Below are 7,000 nucleotides of genomic sequence, written 5' to 3'. Positions count from 1 at the left end.
CGTCCTGCGCAAATTCAGATAACAATGTATCTTCGATGCGAACGTGGATATTATTCTTGGCACGCACATCGCCAAGGCGAAATCGTTATACATATAGTTCTCATCGAGAAAATACGCATTTCAACTTTCTGACTTTAGAAATGATAGATTCCGATGGATTTCTGCGTTCGTATCTGTTATATATCTTCTATTTTTTTAAATCTACAACAAAATAATTTATTGAACACAAAGAAGTTTTGTATTCAATTATTCTGTACTGTTATTGATTTCTATCAGAGAAATTTTATTTTGTCACATCCGGCTGTATCCATTTTTGCTTTGTGTTATTTCGATGCTGCGCTCAAATTTTAAAAAATTATATTAAAGAATTAACGTAATTCTCAACGTTTCAAAAAGATTGATGAGTTTAACGAATCGATGATCAGCCCTGAAGATCAAAAGGGTGATAGGGAAACAGAAAAATAGTATGAAAGTTCCTTTTATATATCTTTATCCTTTTATATATCTTCTTGTGGGAACCTTTTATATATCTTCTCTTTGATTTTTTCTTTTATATTTTTTTAAATCTTCGATTGGTGTTTATTTTAAAAAAAGGGTACTCTTTTATATTCACCGTGACTTAAGAGAAAATATGCCAAAAATTTCATCGGACCAGGAGAAAATTCTAATAGACAATCTTTGCGGACACAATAGACAATGTTTGCATTGAATTTCTGAGAGAATAAGATAATAATAGATCAGAATGTATAGTGATTAACGAGAATATGTCATGAAATAAGAAACTAGATGAACGATGAATGGACTACACGTCACCTCAGATAGTCTTCTCTGTACTTCGGTGGTCTTTGTACTTTGTATTATATTCGGATTTATTCATTATCTATACATAGAATCTATACAAGCCGTAATAATAAAATGCTGGAAATCCAATGAAAGAAAGAAAAAGATAAAAATTTACATTTTGTAAAATCTCAACATAAGTCATTAGTTGTTAATAATATAACTTATATTTTTATTAATATCTTCTTAATTATTGACAAATTGTTCGATTAAAAAAAGATTTAATGAAAAAGATATAGACAAAAAAGATTTAGACAAGACAATGAGCAAATTTGTTCAAATTTTAATTATTGTCTCTGTATACAATGGGTTGTTATTTTTAAATTATAAAATGTAAAAAATGTAAAAATGATAAATATTACAATTAAAACAAAATGTTAATTATTTATTATATAAAATTAATAAGTGCAAAGAAAATTCGTAGTTTTATATTATACATTTTCAACCTACTGTTAGTGTAACTGTCGATTTTGCAAATTGCAGAACTTTTAAGAAATTTTTATGGGCTCTGCAATTTTCTATAATCAATATATGTATTATACATATATTCTACTCTATAAATATCATATGTTGTATACATATAAGTATGCATTGCAGATGCATATATAAAAATTTCCATATGGAGATATAAAGGATAAAGTGTGTGAAGAATTAAGTAACCCTATCATAATTTATAGTGAGAAATAAAAATAAAAATAAAATTCAAACAATTTATATTACTTGTAAATTACTCTAGGAAAAATAATCTGTGATACATTAATTGTAAAAATATACAAATTAAAAGGTATCGATTAGTTAAGGAGAAAACAGGAACTGTATTAATAGTATTCTATAGAATTGGATCGGTGTATTGCGAAATAAGACTTTGTGAATCGAAGAAGGATAAAGAGAAGGCAGAGAAGAGAAAAACGAGAAGTAGAAGCGAAGCTAAGAGGATGCTATCTCGCGAAATAGCCCGAGATGGGCCTTATTACTGGCGGGATCAAACAGCACAAGGTGTTAACTGCTTCGCGCATCGTGAGGAGAACGAACCGAGAGTTAAAGTTTAAACGGCTGATGTGAGAGACGTGCACTTGCGCATTCTTCTTCGTCTTCATTCTCTTTCTCTCTCTCTCTCAACTTTTCTTTATGTCGATTCAGCGGACTTTCGGAGTTCGTCTAAATCTTTTCGTTAGACTCTACTTTGGACCAAGTCTCCAGTAACTCGTCTAACAAAAGAGTCTTGACGTGTTGTCAAACCGGCACTATGTTCGTTCTTGACATCTTAAAATTATAATTTTATTTTTATTTTTACGAATCACTTGATAAGGACTCAAAGAAGGGTCGAAACGTTGTGATTAAATAAATAATATTTGCCAGTATGGTCGAGAAAAATAAATAAGTTTTTTTTATTGTCCTCACTCGTGTTCGATAATGTGGATTAGTAAAATATGTCGAAAACTCATTTTTTTGTTATTTTATGTTAATAAATAATTGTATATTTTATCTGCATTTATCTTACATTTTTCAACTAAAATGAATCAATAATTGATCAAAATTTACATCTATTTTTATTAATTCACGAATCGACAAAAGAGCTTTTATATTATATTAATCTGTGGCAGAAAGGCACATAAAATTAATTCGGTTTTCTTCAATTTGCATATATGAATACTTATTTAATAGCATTACAAATTCTATTTAGTTTTCATTTAAATGTCGTTTCCTATATAACGACGATGAACTCGTAGACAATTTTTTCACTTTTATGTCAGGAAGAGCGGGACCATGCGTCCCCGCTCTGGTCGCTGGCATCGCCGTTCTGTGCTTGAAAAAATGAAGAATGGCGCGCGCGCAGCGCACGTTTGTGTTGTTTCTAGTCTCTTATAAATTTTTCAATTATCTTTCAATTATCTCACTTCAATTTTATGCATAAATTGATGAGAGGAATCAATTGGTGTAAAGAAAACACATAGTTGTTTTAAGAAAAGTATGTAATTTGCAATTAGTAGTTACATATTTTTTCTTGTATATATTTTCTTTGCAGCAATTGATTCCTTGTATTATTTTGTGTATAAAAGTATTGAGGTAAGATCATTGAAAAATAAATATTTTACGAGATATTTTATAATTTATGTAAAATTATACCAAATTAAAATATAAAATATCTTGTAACCTGTTCATTTTTTACTATACTAGCCTTATAACTTGTTATATAAAATGCTTCGAGGAATTAACTTATATATAACAAAAGTATGGTGATTTCGTTTCAATTCATTAATCTTGCTTGGATTTTGGTTATCCATGTTTTTTAGAGATCCCGTGAATAGAAAAATGGCAAGCCTTTATAGTCGATTTCCCGACATCGATGAAACCTAAAATTCGAGTTCCATGCACGGAAAAAAAATTAGCTACCATAGATAAATTTTAGCTGTCCATATATTACACATGAAATTTAGTTATCATGCTTAAATTTTAGCTATGACAACTAATATTTTTTAGCTATAACATTCTCCGTTAAGCTATAGCTAAAAAATATTAGTTACCATAAAATTTAGGCACAATAACTAAATTTCAGGTGTAATATATGGACAGCTAAAATTTAGCTATGGTAGTTAATTCTTTTTTTCCGTGTGGATACTCATGGAACTCGAATTTTAGATTCCATCAAAAGTCGGGAAATCGACCTTTTTTAACATTTTACTTTTCTGAGAATTCGCATTCTATGAAAAGCATGAAAATTAAGTTTCTTTGGTTCTTTCATTGTTTTCGATTTCAAGAAAAAAAAATAGCAACATTTTTTCCGCCATGCACGATTTTTATTAGTCTGTTTCCTAAAATTTTTTCTAACATTCTGTTATAAATCTGTGCGAGAATCCTGTGATCAGAATACGATTTTTTACGATATAATTTTATTCTTTTATTTTTAAATAGGAAACAGAAAACTCAGGTGACCATAAAAGAAATATAAACTGTAAGAGAGAAATAAATAGAACAAATTATTTATTGTATATCCATACTATATTATAGTTATCGCGCAATGAGATAGTAAGTTGAATTATTTTCTAATTAATATGAAAATGAATGTCTCTCTTTTTCTAATTAATGATTAATTCACAAATGACAGTTTCAAAAATCTTTTGTGTATTTGAAGAAAAATCTTCGTAATATGCAACATCTTGCATATAAACAATACGTTAAGAAATACAGAAATGAGTTTCCTATACAATGTTTCGTCAACAGCGCGTACACTCTAAATGTAAATAATTGTCGAGTTTTTCAAGCTAACAACAGCTTAAAGCATCTTCGATTATATATAAGGTGCATTCCGTTTTACGCATATCCGCGCATTTTCTGTAGTAAACGTGACGTGTACTATAGATAAATGCGCGCATATGCGTAAAACGGAATGCACCTATAATCTCATATCGTTTTATGTCGAAAATAAGAGACATTATTCTTCGGATTTTTATTGTTATCATCGCCGGCATTCGAAAGGAAATACACGATAGATGTGCGTGCAAGTAGGTAAACATAGAAACATGTTTACCAATGATTAACTATACATCCATGAGATAATACAGATACCTATGCTGCACAACATTTACAGACGATTTACACACATGGCACTTTGAAATTAAAATTAATGTATGCATGTAATGTATAAATGTATATTTATTCTGTAGCACTTTAATTTTTTTAAAATAATTTTTTGAGAGAATAACATGATTCGAAATGTCTTTTATAATGTTCACTCATTTGTATTTGTATTATTTATTTATTTTTTTTTGCTGTATTTTAATTTATCCAGAAGGTTTTGAATTGATAAGGGGAAAAACAAAAAAATTGATAAAATTAAAATATAACACACCTCTGGTAGAAATTTTAATTGGGCGCATGGGCGAAAAAAACAAAAGGACCAGTTCCTTCTGAATCTCGCATTCCTGAAATGCACTATAACCAGAATCCAGTATTGCACTATACCTCTGTGAAGCTGGCCCCTCATTTTCAAAAATTTGAAATTTTTATTAGAGTTCTGATAGCCCCCCTAAGAGTTCTAAAGTTCTCTATCGGTTTTAGAAATAGTTCCGCCATTTAAAATAGAAAAAATATCATTTGAAAATACGGGGGGGCCAACTTCACATTTTTTGCAACTTTAACTTGGCATAACTTTTTTGTTATCAATTTTAGAGCTTTGGTTATTAAGGATAATTGCTAGAACTCTTTGGGGGGCTATTAGAACTCTCAACTGAATTGTCAAATACCGAAAAAAATTTTCACCTTTCTAAAAATCGATAATTCGGGTAAAAATTTTTTCGGAAATCGGCAGTTCTCTCGAGAGTTCTGGTAGCCCCCCGAAGTGTTCTAACGATTCTTCTTAATGATCGAAGCGCTACGACGCGAAATTAAAAAGTTCTGGCTCCCTAAAGTTGCAGATTTGAAAAATTTCAAAGTCCCAGAGGGGTAGAAAATTTTTTCGGAAATCGACAGTTCTCTCGAGAGTTCTGGTAGCCCCCCGAAGAGTTCTAACGATTCTTCTTAATGATCGAAGCGCTACGACGCGAAATTAAAAAGTTCTGGCTCCTTAAAGTTGCAGATTTGAAAAAAATTTCTACCCCTCTGGGACTTTGAAATTTTTCAAATCTGCAACTTTAAGGAGCCAGAACTTTTTAATTTCGCGTCGTAGCGCTTCGATCATTAAGAAGAATCGTTAGAACTCTTCGGGGGGCTACCAGAACTCTCGAGAGAACTGTCGATTTCCGAAAAAAATTTCTACCCCTCTGGGACTTTGAAATTTTTCAAATCTGCAACTTTAAGGGAGCCAGAACTTTTTAATTTCGCGTCGTAGCGCTTCGATCATTAAGAAGAATCGTTAGAACTCTTCGGGGGGCTACCAGAACTCTCGAGAGAACTGTCGATTTCCGAAAAAAATTTCTACCCCTCTGGGACTTTGAAATTTTTCAAATCTGCAACTTTAGGAGCCAGAACTTTTTAATTTCGCGTCGTAGCGCTTCGATCATTAAGAAGAATCGTTAGAACTCTTCGGGGGGCTACCAGAACTCTCGAGAGAACTGTCGATTTCCGAAAAAAATTTCTACCCCTCTGGGACTTTGAAATTTTTCAAATCTGCAACTTTAGGGAGCCAGAACTTTTTAATTTCGCGTCGTAGCGCTTCGATCATTAAGAAGAATCGTTAGAACTCTTCGGGGGGCTACCAGAACTCTCGAGAGAACTGTCGATTTCCGAAAAAAATTTCTACCCCTCTGGGACTTTGAAATTTTTCAAATCTGCAACTTTAGGGAGCCAGAACTTTTTAATTTCGCGTCGTAGCGCTTCGATCATTAAGAAGAATCGTTAGAACTCTTCGGGGGGCTACCAGAACTCTCGAGAGAACTGTCGATTTCCGAAAAAAATTTCTACCCCTCTGGGACTTTGAAATTTTTCAAATCTGCAACTTTAGGGAGCCAGAACTTTTTAATTTCGCGTCGTAGCGCTTCGATCATTAAGAAGAATCGTTAGAACTCTTCGGGGGGCTACCAGAACTCTCGAGAGAACTGTCGATTTCCGAAAAAAATTTCTACCCTTTCTGGGACTTTGAAATTTTTCAAATCTGCAACTTTAAGGAGCCATAACTTTTTAATTTCGCGTCGTAGCGCTTCGATCATTAAGAAGATTCGTTAGAACTCTTCGGGGGGCTACCAGAACTCTCGAGAGAACTGCCGATTTCCGAAAAAATTTTTACCCGAATTATCAATTTTTAAAAGGTGAAAATTTTTTTCGGTATTTGACAATTCTGTTGAGAGTTCTAATAGCCCCCCAAAGAGTTCTAGCAATTATCCTTAATAACCAAAGCTCTAAAATTGATAACAAAAAAGTTATGCCAAGTTAAAGTTGCAAAAAATGTGAAGTTGGCCCCCCCGTATCTTCAAATGATATTTTTTCTATTTTAAATGGCGGAATTATTTCTAAAACCGATAGAGAACTTTAGAACTCTTAGGGGGGCTATCAGAACTCTAATAAAAATTTCAAATTTTTGAAAATGAGGGGCCAGCTTCACAGAGGTTTGCACTATAGTATAACGGCTCTGGCCGTGGCGGATTTCAGGAACTGGTCCTTTCGTTTTTTTCACCCAAGCGCCCAATCAAAATTTCTACCAGGGGTGTGTTAGATTTTAATTTTA

The sequence above is a fragment of the Nylanderia fulva genome, unplaced genomic scaffold, assembly GCF_048542155.1.
Source record: "Nylanderia fulva isolate GAGA-0341 unplaced genomic scaffold, ASM4854215v1 Scaffold21, whole genome shotgun sequence".
NCBI classification, from domain to species: Eukaryota; Metazoa; Arthropoda; class Insecta; order Hymenoptera; family Formicidae; genus Nylanderia; species Nylanderia fulva.
The sequence above is the reverse complement of the archived record's forward strand: the minus strand, read 5'-3'. Positions refer to the sequence as shown.